Source organism: Saccopteryx bilineata, chromosome 2 (assembly GCF_036850765.1).
Source record: "Saccopteryx bilineata isolate mSacBil1 chromosome 2, mSacBil1_pri_phased_curated, whole genome shotgun sequence".
NCBI classification, from domain to species: domain Eukaryota; kingdom Metazoa; phylum Chordata; class Mammalia; order Chiroptera; family Emballonuridae; genus Saccopteryx; species Saccopteryx bilineata.
Window position 1 is genome coordinate 331834577 of NC_089491.1, and position 26582 is coordinate 331861158.

Sequence of the window (26582 nt, forward strand, 5' to 3'; positions counted from 1 at the left end):
ACAAAGCTATCCTCAGCAACTGGGGCAATGTGCTTGGACCAATAGAGCTATGGCTGTAGAGGGAAAAAGAGAGAGGGAGAGAGAGAAGGGAGACAGGAGGGGTGGAGAAGCAGATAGTCACTTCTTCTGTGTGCCCTGACCAGGAATCAAACCTGGGACACTTACACACCAGGCTGACACTCTGCCACTGAGTTATAATTTATAACTGCCACAGCAGTTATAATTTTTGATTACACAAAGATTGGCCTGCTCAGAATGCTTTTCGACCTTGTAATAGTACTAATAACAATATTATAAAGACTTAGCATGTGCTAGGCAATGCATTTTACATTTCCTCCCCTAAACATCCCAGCTAGGTAGGTATTAGGGCCAAGCAAATTGAAGCATGAATAGGTTAAGTAACTTGGCCACGGTCAGTGAGTGATGGAGCTCATATTCAAATCAGGGCCCAGGTCTGTTCAGGTACCACAGCCCAGCTTTTTACAATGCCCTCCTGCTGCTTCATAAGGTCAAGATGTTGAGAAGCAAAGTAAAAACAAGATTATAGCACCAGGAATTCACTGAATACAAATGTATTTCCCTTCAAGCTTATCAGAAACCAAATAGAAAACAGTATTTCATTTTATTTCAACAAAGGACAAACACCATAGAATAAGTTAATGTAGTCTAAACTTTTGATTTGTACTACTGTGCTTAGAACATACAATTGTTTCTGTCTAAATGAAAGCCAGCAATGGAATAGAATATAATGCACCTTAATTGATTTATGGTTACCATGTCTCTTAATAACTCACAGTTAGCAATTTCCAATTTAAACCAATCCCCTTCAATAACAGCTTGCTCAAAACACTTAATATCGTTTTCTTTGAATGCCTGTGGTTAGTACAAATGGTGCCCACCATGATAACCCGATCAGCTAAGCCTGCAGTAAATGGTGCACTCCTACCACCACGTATTTGCTCTGCCCCATGGCTGGCCCTGTAGGTCAAGTTGTTCCTGTGTAGTCTCCTCCAAAATTGAGCTTTGTGCTCAGTATTCAAGATAGCTATGTTTTCTAAAGTCTTTAATTCTATCGTCATTTCTCTATTCACGAAGACGTTAGATACCTCTTTGACCTTAACTCTCTTCTTAGATCACTTTTCAACCATTGTGAACATATGTATATGTTTACGTATGTTTATGTAAATAATTTATCCATCTCTTCTGCATCCAAACCAAATAATGAATTCAGGGTTTTGTTGGGTTTTTTTTTAAAGACCATATAAATAGACTCTAGTCTAGGAAAAATATTTTTACTTGCCCTATAATATAATTGTAATGACAAAAATAACACTCTATATTCTCAATCCCCCCTTATTTTGGGCAGTTTCAAATGACCATTTCATTTTCACTAGCTCTATTTCAGTTTTACATATCTAATACTATAGAGTCCCTAGTTTATTTCTGTTTACACTATGAGTATTATTTCCCTCCTTAGCATAGTAATTTCCATAGTCCTCACAATCAATAAATATTAATTGAATCTGTATTATATATTAAATAAGTATAGATAACTATAAAGAGAAACCATTTGTACCAAGTATTGTACAAGACATAAATACTATCCATTAGTTTGTCAAAAACCATTTAGTAAGCATTCATTTTGTTAATTAAGCCTCTCTTGTCCCTTCCACTCTAGATATCTAGATCAGCGCTTATAAATAGAAATATGAAAATAAAAGAAATATTATGCAAGTCACATATGTAACTTTAGTAGCTTCACTAAAAAAAGGTAAAGAAATAGGTAAAATTAAATTTATTTTATTTTTATAATTCTTTTTTTTTTTTTTAACAGAGACAGAGAGAGAGTCAGAGAGAGGGATAGACAGGGACAGACAGACAGGAACGAAGAGATGAGAAGCATCAATCATTAGTTTTTCATTGCACATTGCGACACCTTAGTTGTTCATTGATTGCTTTCTCATATGTGCCTTGACCATGGGCCTTCAGCAGACTGAGTAACCCCCTGCTCAAGCCAGAGACCTTGGGTCCAAGCCGGTGAGCTTTTGCTCAAACCAGATGAGCCTGCGCTCAAGCTGGCGACCTCCGGGTCTCAAACCTGGTTCCTCCGCATCCCAGTCTGACACTCTATCCACTGCGCCACCGCCTGGTCAAGCTTTATAATTCTTTAAAGTATTAATATAAATTAAATAAATTTTATTTAACCCAACATTTGAAATATTATTTCAATACATAATTCCATAAAAATTGGCATATTTTACATTTGTGCTATTAAATCTTCAAAACCTCATGTTTATATTTACTTACACTCAATTCGGACTAGCCACATTGTAAGTGCTAGATGTGACATGTGCCTGGTGGCTACTGAATTGGAGAGTACGGGTCTAGAACACCTATTCTTGGTCTCACTGTACATGGAAGTCACGTGGGAAGCAATTAAAAATCTTGTGCTCCAGCCACCCCCTGAATAATTAACCCAGAATCTCTGGGAGAAAAGCCCAAACATCAGTATTTCTTAAAGTTCTGAGGTGATCCCAATCAGCAGTAAGTTGACAAATCGGTTTTAAACAACAGCACGGAGAATGTTGACAAACACACGAACAACCTCATTTGTCATTTTAATGTCAGGGGATGCAGCAGTGAGTAATATCTCGGAGCTCCTTACTTGTGTGTGAGAGAGTCAGACACAGTAGCAAGTATTCACAATGCTGTGATAACTACTCTAATAGAAATGTGAATAAAATACAATAGGATAGCAGAAAGGGAAAGAGCAATGAAGCCTGATAAAGAACCAGTACTTGGGCATGGGTCTGTAGAGATTATTATTGCTGTCAGATCAGGAAGGGAGAGTATATTTTGAATGAGTTGATTAGAAGGTTTTCAGTGACCTAAAGCAAAAGGCATTTAGGTTGATACCATACAAACCTCAGTAATCAAACCTAACTAATTCAGATTTTAAATTTTCTGATAGACATTGGTCCAGGCTTTGCTTTTGCTTCATATATGGGGAGAAAAAAAAAAAAGGTTTGCTAAGGAAAAGAAGATTCTAACAGATAATTTTAAATTCTTACTACATTATCTAAATTTTAAAAAAAATAAGTGATATTCACAAATGCAGCTCTTTTAATCTCAGTAAGTTTATTAAAACATTATCAAAGTTATTCAATCATATTTGTTATTAAAACATCATCAGTTATTCAATCATATTTTTTAAAAGCATAGAAATTCAGACTTAATCTCAAGTTTACATTTTTTTGTGAGATAAGCACAAATTCTTTTAAATCTGTTCTTCCACCATCAAATATACTTCTTAGTATGATACATTTTTGAGGAAGTTTTTCTGCCATATATCTTACTGTGGTTATAAAATAAGAATATGCCTCCTGAGCCCTCCCTAAAGTATTTTAGGGTTTTTTTAATCTAATATACTTAATTCCTTCATTTGTTCAAAAATGAGCTCAGGCCATTGTCAGGTAGCACAGTTGGTTAGAGTGTCGTTTCAATATGCCAAAATTGTTGGTTCAACCTCCAGTCAGGGCACATACAAGAATCAACCAATGAATGCATAAGTAAGTGGATTAACAAATCATTGTTCCTCTCTCTCTCTAAAAAAACCTAACCAAACAAACAAACAAAAACAACAACAAAAAACAATGAGCTTAGAATCTTCCTCCTTTATGAAGCACTCCATGATTATCCCTCATGACTCCTCGCCTGGTACAGTGTGGACAAGTTTCTTATTATATAATATATACTTACTACTATAAACAAATAAGCACAAGACTGTGAATTTCTTCTTACAAGATTGTGAGTTTCATGTTTTTTTCATCTTCCTATCTCAAGTCTCCAGTGCAAAGAGTGAAACCTCGTAAGTACAAAAATATTATTCAAGTTACATTAAAACAGAGAAACTAGCTCTCCATGGAACCAAATCAAGAGCCAACATATGTTCGTTCCCACAAGAACAAATGAAAAGGTTTTTGTGCTAAGTAAAGGTATACAGAGATTTCTTAAAATTGTTTGTGATTATTTCACCCTAAAAGGAAAGGGAAACAGGAGAAGGAGTGAGCTTATGCCCTGGAAACTTTCCACAAAATAATATGATCACCACTGCTTGAAAGAAATAGACATATAGATCATGATTTCTAGACTGAAGGTTTAGGGAGTAAACATGTTTTGTTCTAATAGCAGAATAATTAGAGCTACTGGTGTAGTGGTAGATGACCCAGCCAAAAACTGTGTGATGTACTAAACATGTCTTCCTAAGTAAAACAAGGATAATTGAGGCCACTGGAAATACCAATGTGCTGTCCAAGCCTCTTCCCCTAGCAGGCGTTCCCAAACTACTGCCTGCGGGCCGCACGTGGCACCCTGAGGCCATTTATCCACCCCCCCACACACTTCCGGAAGGGGCACCTCTTTCATTGGTGGTCAGTGAGAGGAGCACTGTATGTGGCGGCCCTCTAACGGTCTGAAGGACAGTGAAATGACCCCCTGTGTAAAAGGTTTGGGGACTCCTGCTAGAGCTTCAGAAGAAATAAGTCAACAACAAATCAAATTGCCTTTGGAAGACCAGTGTGGCTCTGACCTATGCTGAAGGATGAGAGTCAAGAGGTCGGCAGGGGCAAGGGTTGGGGAGAAGGATAAAACACCCTCTGCTCACAGACTGGGACACTGAATTTGCACTGTAATGTTTTACTGTCACTCCTAGTGCCCAACTCTACCACCCTGCTCTCCCTGGGGACTTATAGAGTAAAGCTCCACTCCGTGAGACTCCCCCCACACTACATCTGCTATTGGAGTCATTCACCCTGGACACAGAATGCCTGGGCCATCAGCACATCTTCCATTGGGACCATCAGTGAAATGGGTTTCACACACATCAAAGAGTAATCCAGACAATTCTGCAAATTCAATGGCTAACGGTAACCTGTACCAGAATAGGAACTCCACAAACTGAGGTTATCTGCCAACCTCTTAAATCTACCCTCCCCAGAAAAATAATACAGCAGTATCAGGAGCATTACATAGGCCTTACTGTTTCATTTTTGTCATCTTAGAAAATTATCTCCCCCGTTTGCTTCCCCAAAATAAGTGTGTCCCTAAAAATGGCTGAAATCATCTTAAAATGTTCAATCACATGAAACAGAAAGCAGCCTTCATGTTTACACACTTGCAGTCATTCATATGCTATTGCTATAATCTAATCAGCAAGTCTTAAATAGATCCAAAATTCATATACTGTACAGTCCTAATAAGCTTTGAAATACTAGTCATCTCTTCAAAGAGAAGAGTACTATTAATATACTATGGTTGCCTGACCTGTGGTGGTGCAGTGGATAAAGCATCGACCTGGAAATGCTGGGGTCACCGGTTCGAAACCCTGGGCTTGCCTGGTCAAGGCACATATGGGAGTTAGTGCTTCCAGCTGCTCCCCCCTTCTCTCTCTCTGTCTCTCCTCTCTCTCTGTCTCTCTCTGTCTCTCCCTCTCCTCTCTAAAATGAATAAATTAAAAATATACTATGGTTAAGTCTAAACTAATAAATAACAAGTAAATGGAGTTCTTCAGGAAACTGTCTTAAGCTTCCATGACTTTACAGTTCCATATTCAGCATTCATAATAAATCTCAATTCATGTATGTGAATATATAAATATTCATGCATAGTTAAATGTGTGCCTATAAATGCACAGGGTCCATATGCAGATGTAAACGTGTTTTATGGCTTTAGTTTATAAAAATGTCTTATAGACATATATTGGTTTTGGAGAAACTACTACTTTTGATATCCATTATGTTTTTGCCATCGTATAATGCTGTTGTATAATATTTACCCATTAGAAAACTCAGGAGATAGCAAAGGCTCTAGAAATAAAAAGAATAAAGAATATAGAAGGCATTAAACCATGGTCAATGAAGCATTTGTGTCAGTCATCATCTACTCCCCCAACTCTATTAAATTTTAGTTGCAATGACTTTCAAACCCATTTACCACTGTGGGTCTTCCTCTACACCCTCATTATTAGAATGACAAGTTGCTTACATTGGCTGACTGCTATTCTGCCATGCAAAACTCAAGCTTTAAAACCCATACCAACGATTATATTATATCTATAGTGATGCCCAACAAACAAACAAATAAGTCTACTTAACTAGCTCCCCCTCCCTAATAAGTCTATAAAGAAGGCTGATTTCCAAAATGTTGTCCCAGCAGTATGTTTTTGGCAACTTTCTAGTCTGAAACAAGTGGTCTGGGCTCCCAACACTGAAGTCCAAGCTGGGCAGGGGCACAGGCAGCCACAGAATCAGGATATATAGGAGAGAAGTACAAAGATTTCACTTAAGACAGAAAGATCCAGAAGAATAGAGCTCTTAGATATAAATCAGGGCCCCTTTTGAGATTCGAGTAACAAATCAGAGAAAAGTTAGAAACTTATATCAAAAAGGGAGCATTTCATGATTTGAAACAAGGCCCTACACCTTTTCACCCTATTCATAAGAGTATACAAGCCCACAGAGGTAAAGAAAGGGCCTGCAGGTCATTGTAGCCAAATACTAGGTCTTCCGGGCTTAGGACCACTCATGGTTCTCAAATTGCCACTCCATGTTCCAAATGCTATGCTTCCCTGTTTCCCAGTTATCACTGTCTTCATCCCCGTACATGTTTATTAAAAAAAATAAACAATAATGCATCTACTTAAGTCAGTCATCTGGGAAATGCCACAGATAATACAGTACTGTGGGTCAAATAATGCATTCAAAGAACCAGTCAATTTAGTGGTAAAAGAGAAGTCAAATTGCTTATTTTGCCTCATGCAGAGCAAAAAAAATTACTATTTGAATGTCGTGCTTTTCAAGTCGTTGTACTGATGTTGTGTAGACATAATCAGAGTCACCAGGCATCTTTGCACTTTGTCGCGTCAGTATATTATTTTTTAAACTGCCTTTTCTTCTTGGAATTAAATTTATTTACCCTATTGGGATGTTTAATTCCTTAATGTCAATCAATTTGTTTTTTCACTAAACAAGCAAGTTCTTTCTGGGTTTTTTCCCGAGCTAAATTCTTTAATCAGCTTTTGTTCAGAAACGGTTTATTTCTATCTGCATTACACATGGTAGATTTCACCCATCTATTAACCCAAAATAACACAAGAAGGGAAGATGTCAGTTCATCCTTTACTCTTCAGGGACAAAGATACTGTATTCTTTATTTTTGAAGAAAGGAATTAATAGGATTAGATTAAGATTGAGGACAAGAGGATATCAGAGCAAATAAAGGCTTCTTCTACTTTTAGAGCTTCACCATTTTATGTGGGGAGTTGTAATCCATTTGTATTAAATGCTATGCTCATTATGCAAAAAAACATCAGAGCCTAGTATATTTTGTTACTATAGTTATGCCTACTGGGAACTACAATTAAAGCGCATTTGAGCAAATGCAATTTTATTTGTTATTAAGCAACTAAAAGCTTATTCAACCCTGTATTATTTTAGGAGTACAATATGAGCCAGCCAGCTATCCAAAAAATTTTATTAGGTCCTAACTTTATTAGTAGTGCCTCCTATTTCTATTGTAGGAGACTTCTATGCTATATAACAGTGGCTCTCCAACTTTAGGATACGTCAAAATAATATAGAGTGCTTTTTAAAAACACATTACTGAGCCCTGCTCTCAGAGTTTTTATTTCTTAGATCTGGGGTGGGCCCTAAAACTTGCATCTCTAATATGTCCCTAGGGAATGTTGATGCGGCTGGTTTGCAGAGCACACATTGAGACCCACTGCTATATAACATCATGATGAGAGCTTTGGAGGCAAACCCACCTGGCTTCATCCTGGTTCTTCCCCTAACCATCTAGGTGTCCTGCATCTCTCTAAGCCTCAACTTCTTAATCTACATTGTGGAGATAATAATATCTACCCGATAGATTTATTGCAAGCCTGAACTAAGCTAAAAATATGGAAGGTTGCTGAGCCCAGTTCCTGGCAAGGGAAAAGTCAATGCATAGCAGTAATCAGGTTATTATCATTGTTAATTGGACAACTATGCCAACTGCCAGCAGTGTGCACCAAACTCACCTGCAGAGTTTTTGCGAAATTTATACAAAGTGCCATCTTTCCCCTCAGAGCTTCCGACATAGTCCATATTTCATTGATGCTAAGATGCCACTAATTATAAGATGCACCATTATTTTATGTGCCAGTGAGAAAGAAAATTCTGCAATTATACTATGATTAAACTAATGGAAAATATATTCAGATTTCGGAAAGGAGAAAATGTGAGGAAATGTGCATCTTGGAACTGGTAAAATATGGTAGGTACAAACGTGAATCTGGGCTTGCTCCCCAGATTTTTGTGATGTATGATTCTTGCTGAAAAACACTAACCTAGTCAGTGTGATAGCTGCAAGGGGGATTCAAAGTGCAGATGCTTTGAGGTTGGGAGAGCCCACAGGTTGGAAACCCCATTCTTAGGACTATAACGCAGCTCAATATCACAACACCATATAATTCCATAGGCTCTTAATAAAACAAAAAGATATATAATATATTCCACTAGATTTTTATCACATTCACCCTCTAAACTTGGAAGAGGCCTTTCCCACTGAATGCAGTTACATACACGACGGGAACAAATCAGTCTGTGAGCAGAGCCCATCAGATCACAGGAAACTGCGGTACAGTCAGCAGGTAGGTGTCAGACCAAGAGAGTTTTTTGTACTTAACATTACTTCTAATTCTGAGATTGGAGGAGTTCTAGGGGACACTTTTTAAGGGAAGCAAAACATGATTTACTTTTGGGGGAGAAGGGAGAATGATAGAAGTCACACTCATTACCAAGACTTGGCCGGATTTGAGAGATAGAGACAAGATGGCGCTGGAGTAGGCGAACGTACCAGCATCTACCTCCCAGAACCAATGTGGATTACAAACTAATTTTATGAACTATCAACTAGAAAAACCAACTTTGGACTAAACTAAAAGGACTCTTCAACCCAGGAACGCTGAAGAAGCCACCCAGAGACTGGTAGGAAAAGCGGAAACGCGGAGAGGGCTGCCCAGCTTCTCGGAGCGAACGGCAGCAGGGAGAGACTCGCGTGGCGGGAAGTGAGTTTAGCAGAGGGGAAAGGGCCCTGAGCCCCAGGAACAAAGCCCCAGCCTGCAGCCCCAGAGCCCAGAAGAAGCGTAAGGACAGTATTTAGCTGGAAACAAGTCAGGATACTGTTTGTGAGAGAGTCTGATTTCTCAGACCCAGGATCCTTCTTAAAGGGACCATGCAGAACATCTCTCTCACAAACACTCACCCGGGGCTCCTGGAGACGGAGGGAGAGGGGAGAGAACCACAGTAACAGGAAGAGAGTGCAATCTAGGAGGCATAGGGAGTGCAATCCCAAAACATTTTTGGGAGATAGCCACTCTAACCCCTGGGACGAGTCACTCCCCAAAGCTGAAGTGAATATTTCCCCCGGAAACAGCAATACCAGCAAAGGGAAGCAGGAGAGCAGCCAAACAAGCTCCCCCGCAGCATTCAGAGCAGAGTCGCATAGAAGGAGGGAGCTTTCGGGTCTACAGTAGTGAGTCTTAGGGTCCGAGCTGCAACAACCCCACCCACGTGGCTGAGGGCGCACCGGAGAGCGGGCGGCAGCGGGAGACAAAAGCGCGGTTCTGCTGGCAGGGGCGGAAGCCGGCTGGCCACCAGTGGGCTCAGGTGTGAGCTCAATCTTGCCCGGCTAGGGAGAAGGGAGCGTGCAAAAGCAGTCAAGCTCAACTGCTGGCAGCCTGTAATCCAGCCTCCGGGAGAAGGGCGGGAAACCCAGAAAGGGTAGAAACCAGCCCCGGAGCAAGGGCAGAGGAGCACATCCCTGCCCCGCCTGTGCAACCCAGGCTTGCAGTCTGACTTGGTAGCAGGCTCCTCCCGCGGGGGTGGAGCCAAAAGCCCAGAAGAGGCGGAGTTCCAATACGAAGCTGAGCTTGGGCACGCAGCCTTTCCTGGTGGTAGAGCCAAAGCTAGCAGCTGTTCCTTGAGTGGGATCATCCTGCAAAGGCAGGGCGAAAGCTCGGAAACAGGCGGAGACCCGCAGCTGAGCAAAGGTGCTCGCCAGTGCCCTCAGGACCGAGCATAACATCACACACGGGGGTGGGGCAAAGGCCAAGGCCACCAACCCTTGTGCACCCGAGCACGTGATCACAGCCACTCTCATGAAGAGAAAATGCGGAGGCAGAGAAATACAACACAAATAAACCAAGAGAAATACCCAGAAAAGGACCTAAGTGAATCAGATATAACCAAATTACCAGATGCAGAGTTTAAAATAACGATTGTTAGGATGCTCAAAGATATTAGAACCACCATAGATGGCCATTATGAAAACCTAAATAAAGAGATAACAAATATAAAAAAGGACATTGAAATAATAAAAAAGAATCAGACAGAAATGACAAATACAATATCTGAAATAAAGAATACAATGGAAGGAATTAAAAGCAGGATGGATGAAGCAGAGAATCGAATCAGTGAGTTAGAGGACACAATAAATAAAGGCATGGAAGCAGAGCAGAAAAAAGAAAAGAGACTCAAAAAGTCTGAGGAAACTCTAAAAGAGCTCTGTGACAACATGAAGAGAAATAACATCCACATCACAGGGGTTCCTGAAGAAGAAGAGAAAGAACAAGGGATAGAGACTTTGTTCAAACATATTATAGCGGAAAACTTCCCCCAATTAAGGCAGGAAAATATTTCACATGTTCAGGAAGCACAGAGAACTCCATTAAGGAGAAATCCAAAGAAACCAACACCAAGACACATCATAATTAAATTACCAAAGCTAAATGATAAAGAGAAAATATTAAAAGCTGCTAGAGAAAAAAAGACAATCACCTACAAAGGAGCCCCCATAAGGATGACTTCTGACTTCTCAACAGAAACACTTGAGGCCAGAAGGGAATGGCAAGAAATATTCAAAGTAATGCAGAACAAGAACCTACAACCAAGACTACTTTATCCAGCAAGGCTATCATTTAAAATTGAAGGAGAAATAAAAAGCTTTACAGACAAAAAAAAAACTAAAGGATTTCACTACAACCAAACCAAGGCTGCAAGAAATGCTAAGGGACCTGTTGTAAACAGATCAAAGGAAAAAAAGAATATAGCAAAAGAGAAAAACAGTTTTAAAGAAAAAAAATGGCAATAAACAATTACATATCAGTAATAACCTTAAATGTTAATGGATTAAATGATCCGATCAAGAGACATAGGGTAGCTGCGTGGATAAGAAAACAGGACCCATACATATGCTGTCTACAAGAGACACACCTTAAATCAAAAGATGCACACAGACTGAAGATGAAAGGATGGAAAAAAATATTTCACGCAAATGGAAATGAAAAAAAAGCTGGGGTAGCAATACTTATATCAGACAAAATGGACTTTAGAACAAAGACCATAGTTAGAGATAAAGAAGGTCACTACATAATGATAAAGGGAGCAATACAAAAGGAAGATATAACCATTATAAATATCTACGCACCTAATATAGGAGCACCTAAATATATAAAGCAGACTTTGATAGACTTAAAGGGCGAGATCAACAGCAATACTATAATAGTAGGAGATTTCAATACCCCATTAACATCATTAGATAGGTCCTCAAGAAAGAAAATTAACAAAGAAACAGCAGACTTAAAGGACATATTAGATGAACTTGATTTAATAGATATCTTCAGAACCTTTCACCCTAAAAGAGCAGAATATACATTCTTTTCAAGCGCTCATGGGACATTCTCTAGAATAGACCACATGTTAGGACACAAAAGCGGGCTCAACAAATTTAAGAAGATTGAAATCATATCGAACACTTTCTCTGATCACAATGGCATTAAACTAGAAATCAACCACAATAGAAAAATTGAAAAACATTCAAACACTTGGAAACTAAATAGCATGTTATTAAACAATGAATGGGTTAACATTGAGATCAAAGAAGAAATTAAAAAATTCCTAGAAACAAACGATAATGAGCATACATCAACTCAAAATTTATGGGACACAGCAAAAGCAGTCCTGAGAGGGAAGTTTATAGCATTACAGGCATACCTCAAGAAGCTAGAAAAAGCTCAAATTAACAACTTAACCCTGCATCTAAAAGAACTAGAAAAAGAACAGCAAGTAAAGCCCAGAGCTAGTAGAAGGAAGGAAATAATAAAGATCAGAGCAGAAATAAGTGACATAGAGGCTAAAGAAACAATACAGAGGATCAATGAAACCAGGAGCTGGTTCTTTGAAAAGGTAAACAAGATCGATGAACCCTTAACAAGACTCACCAAGAAAAAAAGAGAGAGGACTCAAATAAATAAAATTAGAAACGAGAGTGGAGAAATAACAACTGACACAACAGAAATACAAAATATTGTAAGAAAATACTATGAAGAACTGTACGCCAAAAAACTAGACAACTTAGATGAAATGGACAAATTCCTTGAATCATATAATCTTCCAAAAATCAATCTGGAAGAATCAGAAAACCTAAACAGACCAATTACAACAAACGAGATTGAAACAGCTATCAAAAAACTCCCAAAAAAGAAAAGTCCTGGGCCTGATGGCTTCACAAGTGAATTCTACCAAATATTCAAAGAAGAACTAACTCCTATCCTTCTCAAGCTATTTCAAAAAATTCAAGAGGAAGGAAGACTTCCAAACTCCTTTTATGAGGCGAGCATAATTCTGATTCCAAAACCAGGCAAAGACAACACAAAAAAAGAAAATTATAGGCCAATATCCCTGATGAACTTAGATGCAAAAATCCTCAATAAAATATTAGCAAACCGGATCCAGCAATATATGGAAAAAATCATACACCATGATCAAGTAGGATTTATTCTTGGGAGGCAAGGCTGGTACAATATTCGCAAATCAATCAATGTGATTCATCACATAAACAAAAGAAAGGAGAAAAACCACATGATAATTTCAATAGATGCAGAAAAAGCATTTGATAAAGTCCAGCACCCATTCATGATCAAAACTCTCAGCAAAGTGGGAATACAGGGAACATACCTCAACATGATAAAGGCCATCTATGACAAACCCACAGCCAACATAATACTCAATGGGCAAAAATTAAAAGCAATCCCCTTAAGATCAGGAACAAGGCAGGGTTGCCCCCTTTCACCACTCTTATTCAACATAGTTCTGGAAGTCCTCGCCACAGCAATCAGACAAGAAAAAGAAATAAAAGGCATCCAAATTGGAAAAGAAGAAGTAAAACTATCATTATTTGCAGATGACATGATATTGTATATAGAAAACCCTAAAGTTTCAGTCAAAAAACTACTAGACCTGATAAAAGAATTTGGCAAGGTGGCAGGATATAAAATCAATACTCAGAAATCAGAGGCATTTTTATACACTAATAATGAACTGTCAGAAAGAGAAATCAGGGAATCAATCCCCTTTACCATTGCAACCAAAAAAATAAAGTACCTAGGAATAAATCTAACCAAGGAGATTAAAGACTTGTACTCAGAAAATTATAAAACATTGATAAAAGAAATCAGGGAAGATACGAATAAGTGGAGGCATATACCATGCTCTTGGTTAGGAAGAATAAACATCATTAAAATGTCTATATTACCCAAAGCAATTTATAAATTCAATGCAATACCAATGAAAATACCAATGACTTACTTCAAAGACATAGAACACATATTCCAAAAATTTATATGGAACCAAAAAAGAACACGAATAGCCTCAGCAATCCTGAAAAGGAAGAAAAAAGCGGGAGGTATCACACTTCCAGATATCAAGTTATATTATAAGGCCATTGTACTCAAAACAGCATGGTACTGGCATAAGAACAGGCACATAGATCAATGGAACAGAACAGAGAACTCAGAAATAAACCCACAGCTCTATGGACAACTGATATTTGACAAAGGAGGTAAGACAATACAATGGAGTAAAGACAGCCTCTTCAACAAATGGTGTTGGGAAAACTGGACAGCTACCTGCAAAAAAATGAAACTAGACCACCAACTTACACCACTCACAAAAATAAACTCAAAATGGATAAAAGACTTGAATGTAAGCCATGAAACCATAAGCATTTTAGAAGAAAACATAGGCAGTAAGCTCTCTGACATCTCTCGCAGCAATATATTTGCTGATTTGTCTCCACAGGCAAGTGAAATAAAAGACAGAATAAACAAATGGGACTTTATCAAACTAAAAAGCTTCTGCACAGCTAAAGACAATAAGAACAGAATAAAAAGACAAACTACACAATGGGAGAATATATTTGACACAGCGTCTGATAAGGGGTTAATAACCAAAATTTATAAAGAACTTGTAAAACTTAATACCAGGAAGACAAACAATCCTATCCAAAAATGGGCAAAAGAAATGAATAGACATTTCTCCAAAGAGGACACACAGATGGCCAATAGGCATATGAAAAAATGTTCAACATCATTAATGATTAGAGAAATGCAAATTAAAACCACAATGAGATATCACCTCACACCAGTCAGAATGGCGCTCATCAATAAAACAACACAGAATAAGTGCTGGCGAGGATGTGGAGAAAAGGGAACCCTCCTGCACTGCTGGTGGGAATGCAGACTGGTGCAGCCACTGTGGAAAACAGTATGGAGATACCTCAAGAAATTAAAAATCGAACTGCCTTTTGACCCAGCTATACCACTGTTAGGAATATACCCCAAGAACACCATAGCACTGTCTGAAAAGAAGAAATGCACCCCCATGTTTATGGCAGCATTGTTCACAATAGCAAAGATTTGGAAACAGCCCAAGTGTCCATCAGAGGATGAGTGGATTAAAAAGCTTTGGTATATATATACTATGGAATACTACTCAGCCATAAGAAATGATGACATAGGATCTTTTACAACAACATGGATGGGCCTTGATAACATTATGCTGAGTGAAAGAAGTAAATCAGAAAAAACTAAGAACTATATGTTTCCACACATAGGTGGGACATAAAGATGAGACTCAGAGACATGAACAACAGTGTTGGGGTTACACGGTGGGAGGAGGAGAGGGAGGGCGTTGGGGGAGGGGAGGGGCACAAAGATCATGGCTTTTCAGCATTGGCCATATTCCCCCCTTAATCTATAGACAGACAGCAAATATTTACGTATGGTATTCCCACTATAAAGACTGCTGTCTTAGGGACAAATGCTGACAAACTATTTCAGCAGTTCCTCCTTCTTCAAAGTCTTATATGTAAACATAGAGCTCCATGTTTCATAGGACATACTCAAGCTCACTTCATCCTTCCTGGTGCTTTAGCACAAGGGAATGCCCCCCCCCCTTTTTTTTTTGTATTTTTTTTGTATTTTTTCTTTTATTTATTTATTTTTTGTATATTTCTGAGGATGGGGATGGGGGGAGGCAAGCAGACAGACTCCTGCATGTGCCTGACTGGGATCCACCTGGCATGCCTACCGGGGGGAATGCTCTGCCCATCTGGGATGTTGCTCTGTTATAACCGGAGTCATTCTAGCAACTGGGGCGGAGGCCATGGGGCCATCCTTAGTGCCCAGGGTGGATTTGCTCCGGTGGAGCCTTGGCTGTGGGCGGGAGGAGAGGGACCAGGAGGGGGGAGAGGGGGAGGGGTGGAGAGGTAGATGGGCGCATCTCCTGTGTGCTCTGGCCGGGAATCCAACCCGGGAATCCTGCACATCAGGCCAATGACTCCGACGGGTCTACCATATCATGCTTTTAACTTAAAAAAAAAAAAATTTTACATTTCTTTTGAAAGCTGATGAACAGGAGACACCAAATCTACCTTCTTTATTAGATCTAGCTAATAACACTGTTCTGTCTTTTTTCCAAATCGCTCCAGATATATGGAAAAGATTTATATAGGCGAATGGGGATCCTCAAACCCCTCAGCGAGATCTTCTGAGAATGGCTTTTAAGATACCTAGAGGCAGAAAAAGCCCAATAGAGATCAGGGGGAACTACCAGCTTTTAGGATACACCCTTAAAGGCTCCAGCACCCCAAAGGGGTCTCATAGGATGCCATCTGGGTCCTGCTTCAATAGTGGAAAGGAAGGTCATTGAGCTAAAGCCTGCCAGGCTTACACACCTCTGCTGTGAGGAAACAGGGACACTGGAAGGTGGGCTTCCCCCTCGCTCCTCTAAGGGAGGGTTCAGTCTCTTCCAGGCCTGCTCCAGCCACCTATGACCTAACCTTGCCCAGAATGCTGGGGTTTGCCACTGAAGGCTGAAGGTGCCCAGGGCCGTCGACCCCATCTACGACACTGTGGACGAGCCTAGGGTATTTCTTCCAAGAAGCAGGTAAACTGATCTCATTTGCACAAGGGCCACTTAACTATGTTTTGCCTGAATAGTCAGGTTCTTTATTCTTCCCTCAAAGATCTCTGTTGTGGGTGTTGATAGTCCTATTTTCTGCTGCTTTGCTTAATATATAGTGTTTCATTTATCCCTCCTACCTCAATGCCCCACTCATATTTCAGGCTGGGACCTACTCTTAATTTAGAGCTCTCTTTCCTCCTTTTGCCAACTTGTATTATGAATTTACCTTTGCCACCCAGCTTAGTGTATCCCAAGGTTCTCTTTACCAGGCCACAGTCACAGAGCTCCAGGGAAAAGCAACCTGGTCTCAACTCTCCAGGCAGAGGAGAACAGAAGCTCCATATCCACGCATGCTGCAAATGGCTTTTTCCAGTCTACCTGAATCATTACCAGCTAGAAGCAGCGGTCATTGGGACTTGGACATGAGCTGCAAAGTATAGAATGGTGACAACAATTCCAGTGCCATACGGACTTTTCCTGTGGGGAACTTTCCTGTACTCCTGCTCCCTGTGACAGCTCCTAACAGACTGAACTATGGTTGGGTTGCATTTTTCAGGGATTTGGCATGGTGAGGGGGCCAACTTGGACTTGGGGAACATGTTAAGGACACTACTCATTTATGGATTCTTGCTGTATTGGCCAAGAGTTTGCTTAAAGGCTTTTAATCACTATAAAAAAAATAGAGGACTAGATGAAGAAGATGGGGCACATATACACCATGGTATATTATTCAGCTAGGAGAAATGGTGACATTGGATCACTTATAGCGGAATGGTGGAGTCTTGGTAGCATTGTGCGGAGTGAAATAAGCGAATCAGAAAAAAACAGGAACTACAGGATTCCATACATTAGTGGGACATAAAAGCGAGACTGAGAGGCATGAACAGGAGTGTGGTGGCTAAGGGGGGTGGGGGGGAGGGAAGGAGGGAGAGGGGGAGGGGAGGGGGAGGGGTACAGAGAGAACTGGATGGAGGGTGGCAGAGGACGATCTCTCTTTGGGTGATGGGTATGCAACATAACTAAATGACAAGATAACCTGGAAATGTTTTCTTTGAATGTATGTACCCTGATTTATTGATGTCACCACATTAAAATAAAAATTTATTTATATATATAAAAAAAAAAAAAAAAAAAGAAAACCAGATAGAAGGTGGCGAAAAAAAAATTGACTTTGGGTGATGGGTATGCAACATAGTCAAATGTCAATATAACCTGGAGATGTTTTCTCTGAACCTATGTACCCTGATTGATCAATGTCACCCCATTAAAATTAATAAAAAATTAAAATTAAAAAAAAAAAAATTGAAAAAAAAAAAAAAAAAGACTTGGCCATAGTAGGCTTTTATTTTCTATCTTGATATTTAAATTGTAGTTTGTAAAGTGTTGCAGAACATAAAAAGCTGATTCCATATAATCTGATTGTTCTATAACGCTAACCGCAATTGCAATTTCCCTTCACCCTGGGAATCCTGGATGAAGGCAGGAACAGCATATGACCTCCCTCAACTGTATGCTAATGCTCTCTCCCTAGGATATGCACTTTTTCGGCCGTGCAACATAGAACATGGAGCTATTTCCTGACATTTCTATTTGGAAACTCAGAATTTTTAGTAACTTCAATAAATGGCCTCTGGCAGTTGCCATGCATGTGAATTAATCATAACAAGAAAAGAAAATAATATTCACTTCAGCTTCTGAAAATTCTAAAAATGGAAATATCTAATGAAATGTGGAAGTACAATCATAATTTTATTGGTAAGTTTTCAACTATGATTTTAACTCGTTTCACTCTTGAGACTTCCCAGTCCCTCTTTTAATGAACAAGATCACTAATAGCTAGTGGTTTTTATAGTTAGGATTCAGTCCAAATGAACAAAGATAAGATATGTAAGTCAGTGAGTATAGGGGTATTCCATAAAAGTCCAAATAGTGACAAATCATTGTAACCATAATTAAAAAGTACATGAGTATAAATAATTTTCTCATTTTGTTATGTATTAAAACCACACACACACACACAAAATCAATCAATCAAACAAACCCATATTTCTAAAAATATTTTTTTGTACCATGGAAATCTCTTTTGGTCATGGCTCATATTACATTCCGTTCTATAGTTATTCAATATTTTCCTGAATAATTTTTTAAAATTGTGATGGTCTTAAATTTTTATGTTTCTGATTACAGAATGAAAATACAAGATACCATGAGGTTCAACAAAAATATCTACATAATATAAATGCCTGCACATGTAGAATATAATTTAACATAAAATTCAGTCACTTGAATAGGATGGCTTAGACCTGTCACACTGGTCATAGAGTGTGTCTGTCAGGTTAAGTGAGGAAGAAGCAGCAAGCAATATCTTCCAAAGAAACTATTTTCAGTTTTACTGTAAAAATAGAGGATCTGTCTTAACCGGTTTAGTTGCACCATGCATGCAAACCTTATCTTCCACATAAGAAGGCAAAGACTGGTCTTGTAATTAATTCTTCAATTTCATCAACCACTATAAAATCCAACTGACTCATTTGTATTAAGAGATTCTTTAGTATCTTATCTATTTTGACCAAAATGTGTATAAACTTCCAAAGTTTTATGATTAAGGTATATCAGATGGCTTTAAATATTTTCAGTCTTTGGAAGACAAAAGACAAATCTTAAGAAACAAGCATTAGCAGTCATATGGAGATTCTGATTTGTTTTAACAAGAACATCAATTATTTCAAGTGTTCTGCTGATTAGAAAGTAGTGGTTCTCACTTGATATGTCAAAGCATTTTGATATTCTGTTTTGCACTTACATAAAATGTCATTACTATTTCTAATAATTATCTTTATGTTCAGCTTTTTCCAATATTCTTATCTCAGTCTTCTGTGTCTGTTAGGGAAGCGAGGGTGTTGCTTAGGAAGAAATATGCTAAAGAGAGGATGACACACAATTTCAGGCAGAGAGAATAACAGTCAAATCACTTTTCTTCTTTGGTGTAATTCCTAGGATTACAGAAAGTGTAGAGACCTAGCACACATCACATTCAGAGAAACCTTTAGAAGACCTTTCAACTCATCTATGTGGGCACAATGGAGTCAGCAGAAGCTGAGTGCATGAACAGAAAGGAAAATTAGTAACAACCTGTTTCACCAGCTATCCCCAGAGGGTGCTCATTAATAGAGTGACATCAAGCTGGGCCTAGGTTTTCAGCATCATTGAAAGATGCTTTCCCGAGTTCCATTTATTTCAACATTTTCTTTAATATTCTGATGAAAACATAGAGAGAACATCATAAAATTTGTGGGCTGGGAGAAAGAAGCTGACTTGCCAAGCAGAGAAAGACTAATATCATATGATCTCACTTAGATGTGGAATCTAATGAACATGGTGAACTGAGGAACAGAATAGAGACAGAGGTGGGGTCACAGGGACCAGAGGGACAGCCATCAGAGGGAAGGGGGGTGAGGAGATTGGATCACAGAAGGTGAAGGGATTAGTGAAATTATATATACATAACACAGAGATACAGATAACAGGACAGCAAATCCCAGAGGGAAGAGGGAAGGGAGTTAGGGGAGGGGGGCAAAGGGGGTATAAATAGGGACACGGGGGTGGGAGGTGAGGGTGTTATATTCAGCAGGACACTTGAATCCATGTTAACATAATAAATTAAAATTAATAAAAAATTTTTAAAAAGAAGCTGACACATTAGAAACAAGGGGAAAACGTAAGATGAGAGGTAAGAGAAACAAATTTTAAATGAGGTGATTCAATCCAAAAGGCCAGTTGTTTTGTACAGAATGAACAGTGTCAATGGCTTAGTAGCAATCTGTGCAACTAAAGTTTAGAGATTTTAGTCTATAGAAAGGTGAATATGAGCCAACAGTAAGTGGAATATTGAATGAATAATAGGAGTGTACAATCAGTGGGAGTGGAGAGAAAAAGAGGGGAGGGGAAGAAAAATTAAAGAAGGGAAGAAAAGTGAAGAGAAGGGGAGAAAAGAGAGGAGAGAAGAGGAACGAGAAAATCTATATGATAGGAAGCAAAAGCCCACTTCTCTCTGTGCTGCTCAGACCATCCTTGACACACTGCAGGAGAAGAATGGACAAACTGGGTACATCGGAATGATCTGGGGTGTACAACCACTTAAATTACTGACATTTTTGAGGGCATCAGGAGATTTGATGATCATGTTCAAATACCCTGAGAACTTTCATGGGAAGAAGAAGGGAAGTGGTGGTGTTTGATCCCAATAATTACAAGCAGGACAAATGAATGGAAGGCTCAAAGTAAAAGAGTAAATTCTGTGAGGGTAATCCAGTGTCACAGTTCTCCAAGGATGGAATGACTGAGCTTGGAAGCTACGGACCACTCACTCCCCAGAGGTCAAAGCCATGATTAGAAGATCCTTGGCAATGTTTTTTTGAAACTAATTCAAGCATAAGATCAATTAAAAAAAAAAGACAATGAAAACAAATGTTTAGCTTCAGGGAGGTGAACCAAGTCTTCAGGAAACCCTAAGGGGCGGGTGTACTGAAATGGACCAACAGAGACACTGACAGGTGAGTGTTTCCACAGAATGGCAGCCTCATGTCCCCTGACCTCATTTACCCTAGTAGCGGCTTCAAAACCAGCGCCATTTCAAGGGACATTGACAGGGCAGACAAGTTCACTGGGACTGGGGATGCTACAGTGTAAGTGGCTGGCTCTGAGGCTGGAGTTGGGACTGTGTTTGGGAACTTCCTCATGCCAGGAAGCAACAGCTCTGCTCCTACACCATTCTGGGCTTTGTCCTCTGGAAACCAGGGGGATCTTTTGCCTGAGGGTGGCCTTTCTCATCTTCTTGTCTATGTGAAAGAGCAGTCTCCACTTCTCACAGTCCTTTCTTCTATGTCTCTCTGCCTTGTTTGTTCCTTTCTCTCTACTTCCCCAAGTAGCCTGGGAAAAGTGATTGGCTTGGGGTTCAATAGAGGAAAGACAAATAAATACTGTATGAATAAGAAAAAAAAAAAGTAGCCTGTCATTACCCTACCCAAGAATTCACCATGGCTCTTTATTAGTTATAAAGTCAAGTTTCTTTTTCATGAACCTATTGCTTTGGAAAGATAAGGCTAACACTGAATAATTCTGTTATTAAAGTGATGGTTTCATTTAGGAGTAAGAATTATAGCATGTTTGGTTTCTGAAAATGACTTTAGACTTTTCAGGCTGATGTACCTCTTGGCTCTTATGACATATTATGTAGCTACATATGTCTCCTCATTTTATCTATTTAAAACTTTTCTAATTATCTTCCTCCCACAGTTTCCACCAAATGCTTTTCCCACAATACACACACACACGCACACACACACACACACACACACACAAAAGGAGAAAAAGCTTTTAGAGATAATTTACTAAGTTCACTGACACAAATTGGAGTTTTAAAAAGTACAGAAAACTATTTCAGCATGTTTTGGCCAATTTTATCTACCTTTCCCATTTTCTTAACACCCACACGAAGCCTACACTGTCATTTTCCACAGGGTCCTAAGCTCAACAGTTTGAGTGAGAATAACTTTCTATAGGCAACTTTTGGATCAACATCCACAACCTAAAATCAGCTCAGTGTTTGACCAGAGGATCTTGTAGTGATTAATAACTTCACCACTAGCCAAGATGATAAAAAAAATTAAAATATCAAACTCATACTGTACTTGCTTGTGATCTCAAACTAAGTATTTATCTTCTATGCATTTTAAATGTCCAAAGAGCAAAACTGCAATTTGAGTTGACTAGCAACTACAGCAGAACTAATGAAAGATTCCTTATTAGAATGTTTTTTTTTACCTTTTCAAAAATACCTTTCCTTTTTCACGAGGGTTAAATATACAAAAGAAAATTTCGGTCTCATTTATTATCATAATCTGTCTAGCAATCAAGTGTAATGTTTTCTTTTTATCTTTCTGTCATATATTATTATAGTTAAATTAATATATATAGTTATGTCTTTTTTTATTTAATTGAATTTATTGAGGTGACTTGGCTAATAAAATTACATAAGTTCCAGGTGTACAATTCTATAATACCTCATCTGTATATGATATTGTGTGTTCACCACCCCAAGCCAAGTCTCCTTCCCTCGCCATTTATTACCCCTCTACTCTCTTTTACCTCCCTCCATGTCTTTTTCATGTATTTTTAACACAATTATACTAACTTATTGACACTTAAAGTTACTAAAACCTAATATTTTATTTCTCATAATAATTACTTTTTTTTTTTGTATTTTTCTGAAGCTAGAAATGGGGAGAGACAGTCAGACAGACTCCTGCATGCGCCCGACCGGGATCCACCCGGCACGCCCACCAGGGGCGACGCTCTGCCCACCAGGGGGCGATGCTCTGCCCCTCCGGGGCGTCGCTCTGCCGCGACCAGAGCCACTCTAGCACCTGGGGCAGAGGCCAAGGAGCCATCCCCAGCGCCCAGGCCATCTTTGCTACAATGGAGCCTTGGCTGCGGGAGGGGAAGAGAGAGACAGAGAGGAAGGAGGGGGGGGTGGAGAAGCAAATGGGCGCTTCTCCTATGTGCCCTGGCCGGGAATCGAACCCCGGTCCCCCGCACGCCAGGCCGATGCTCTACCGCTGAGCCAACCAGCCAGGGCCTATTACTTTTTATACTACCATAAATGTATTAGACTCTAAGAAGCTATGTAGACTTGTTTTAGATCTCTTGAAATGTGTTCCAATTATTAATATACCAACATATATACATAATATAATATACATTACTATACATAATTCCTCTAGATGAGAATAGATCCTAACCAATCAATGTTTAACCCATTTTTCAGCATTTCTCAGTGCCATTTTACAGAAGCTGCAAGTCATTAGCATTATCTTCATTGACTTGGAAAAATACAGAAAGCCACATTATATCACAGGTCAGTGGCAGATGCTTAATTGTGTTCACATGCTTCTGTATCTGTATGGCAATATTGATCGAACAAACACTAACATAGCACTTGCTATGCCAGGCACAGCTCTAAGCCTTTTATAAATGTTAATTCAGTTAGTCCTCATAGCAGCCTGGTGAGTTAGGCAGGATCATTATCCCCATTTTACAAATGGGGAAGCTGCAGCATACGAGAGGTTAAGTATCTTACCCAAGTCCCTAGAGCCAGCAAATGGTAAATTCAGAATTTGAACCCAGAAGTCTGGCTCCAGAGTGTGAGCTCTTAAGCACACTGCTAGGCTGCCTCTCAATATTCAAAATTATTTCCAAATTTGCAATCTAAATTTACTATAAAGATGCTACAGCTTATAATGTAAAAACAAAATAATTTCCACTGATATCTGAAAGCATCTTGCGGCTGTTCTTACAAAAACACCCCAGGTCTCCCTGACCTGCCCCCCACTGGCTCAGGAGCCCTCCTGCTATGTACCCCCCCCTCGTCAGTGCCTTTTCTTACAGCAACACCTACCATGATGCCTGCACATTAAATACTAAGTTCTTTAGGGTCAGGAGTCTGTCTTCTCACAGTTGCATCTCCAACACATTGTACCTGTGTAGATCAAGTGTCATTATAAACCATTCAGCAGCCAAAGAGTTAAATTGGGTTTTTATCAAGTTATGACACCAATAATAAACATCTTCTCTTACTCACGGGGGTAGATAACCATTCCAATTTTAAAGTTAGCAAGTGTGTGGAAATAGGCTTATGATTTGAAGGAAATGGTACTTCACAGAAAACAAGTGAATGGATGGTCCACTTCCATCTTGGCTTTCAAAATGGGGGCAGGGGTGTTTAAACTTAAAGGCACGAAAGTCCTTGTTTGAAAAAGTACCAACAGAGCTGCCCTGAGCATTTCAATCTAAAACTCAAGACTATATACGAAGCAACTGTAACAAACCACCTCCATCAAAACCTCTCAGCAAGCAAACAATTGCCAGCTAGCACATTGCTCTCCAAGAGAAATGACGTTATGTCATTTTGTGAAAAGGACATCAAAAACAACTTGACAGTTTAACAAAGGATTGAGATGCACTATGAGAAGCCTTTCATGTACCACTTCAAGCATTTCCAGAAAAATTGTTAGAGAATCTCTTAAGGCACAATAATTTGAACCAAACTAGGCTTATTAACCAACATAAACTATAACTTTTCTAAAATGTCGACTTCTTTATAGGTAGAAAATAAAACTGTTAGAAAAGTCTTACTAGCTCTTGGAAAATAGAATTCTACATAGAAATGGTGATTTATTTGCTTTCATTCAGCAAAATTCACTCATCAAATTGTTAATTATGTACCTTCTATATGCTAGGTACATTATTGGGTGCACTTATAGTAATCATTTTTTCTGTCACTAAAACCATGTTTTCTAATTGAGCTAGTAATACTGATATTTTTCTGTTAAATTTAACAATGCAAGGTAATGGCTCCTTTGCCTACACAATGCAGAAAAGCAGGATTTGAGTTGACCTAAATAATTTTATATTTTTATCTTGGAGGCCAGGAACATACAAAGGTATGTATCAGCTTATCCATGTAGACTTAGTGTTCTTCTTACATTTTTGCCTAATTTGATTAGTCGTTTCACTGAAATAGGCAAATTGGCTCTGACATTCAAATGGAGCCAGCCATAGGTCCATAAGAGAGCTTAATGGACATTGGAAGACCAATGCCCTCCTAGCCACAGGCTCCTGAAGGTGAGAACCATGACTTCTATAGCTTCAGAGCTCAATGTAGTTATTGCAGAGAATGCACATCAATATATGATTATTTGAATGAATGAATGACACTACGTAAGCTCTCTCAAACACATGTAACTATATCTCATTCATAAAAAATTCCAGAAATACCAGACATGAAGATGGCTATTTGGTAATTACCCTCATAATAGTCACCCTTCCTAAATTCAGAGATCATGTTGAGGCTCTTAAGGCAAAATAATTTGAAACTAGCTTATTTCACCAAGACAAGCTATAACACTACTAGCACCTGGTTCATTTCAATGAGGCTTCCTTAATTCTCTTAACTTTTCATCACAATACTTGTTTTGTTTTATTACTGTTTTGTAATTTTTTAGGCTATTCTGACTATTAAGTTAGAGGTTAACAAAATAATAAATTATCACTCTGCTTCTTGGTTACCAGCTCAAATTCTATTAAGAACAAGTGGTTATTCAGGCTTATCTCCTTTTTATCATTTTGATTATACTATTAGATGAACTTGACCCTCCCAGTCATGCCGTCCTGTACCCCTTATATGATAATATGTGTTTGCCTTGTCTCCCAGCTCCACTGCAAGCGAGAGCAGGGTCCAGGTTCCTCACCGCCCTCATACCCTGTCAGCATGCACACTGCTGAATCCATTCCAAAGGCGTGTTTGAGAAAGATAATAGAGGATAGCAAAAACGGGCGATAGGAAGCAGAGAACAGCATCCTTAAAGACCTCTGCTGGAAAACTGAATCAGAGTTACCAAGAAAAGTGAAATCTTCTCCTTTATTCTTTATATCTCAATCATCACCTTCTAAAATGTGTTTCTAAATTTCACTAGTGCTAACCTCACAGCAGTGGCACTGTGTACCATTCATTGTGTCACAACACTGTTGTCTGGCCAACCGAAGAGCCATTCCTGGCCCAGACACCTTTGCCAGTGGTTAAGAACACTACAGCTTATTTTCCCTGCCTCTCCTGCACCCGGAGAGCCCAGTGACACAGTCTGGCTGGCAAAAGGTCAGCCAGCCTTAAATAGGTGATGCTTGGACCTGTGCTGTGCCTCTTGCAACCATGGAGATAAAAGAACAAAGAGAGAAGCCAACTTGTTGGGCATAGAGGATAAAATAGCATTACTAAGCAGCTAAACCAGTGCAAACAATCCCTTACCTTCAGATGGCTTGATGTAAGAAAAAAAAAAGAAGACATTAGTTTGTGGAAACTACTGTTACAGCCAAATGCATTTCAACTGAGACACTGGCTAAGAAGACAGTTGTGGTTTAAGTCCTAGTTCTGCCTTTCACTAATTGAGTAACCTTGGGCAAGTTAATAAACATTTCTAAACTTCAGTTTTTCATGTGTGAAATGGGCATAAGTGCAATTACTACCACAGGATGGCTGTGCATTATTGTGAGAAATATGAGATAATGCATGTAAAGTCATTGGCATCAACCTTGTCACATAGTATGACTATTAAACATTGAAGGTATGCATTAATACTAAAATATAAATACTTAGGGATATGTTTTTAAAGTAAGTGTTGTTTC

General features: G+C 39.1%; 1 protein-coding gene and 1 pseudogene across 1 annotated transcript in view; one reads left to right on the top strand and one right to left on the bottom strand.

Moving 5' to 3' along the window:
• Positions 1–26582, bottom strand: part of GRM8 (glutamate metabotropic receptor 8) — an 846090-nt gene that overhangs the window by 521032 nt on the left and 298476 nt on the right. The gene's annotated exons all lie outside the window — the stretch shown is intronic.
• On the top strand, positions 20914–21189 carry LOC136323415 (ATP synthase F(0) complex subunit C2, mitochondrial-like; annotated as a pseudogene).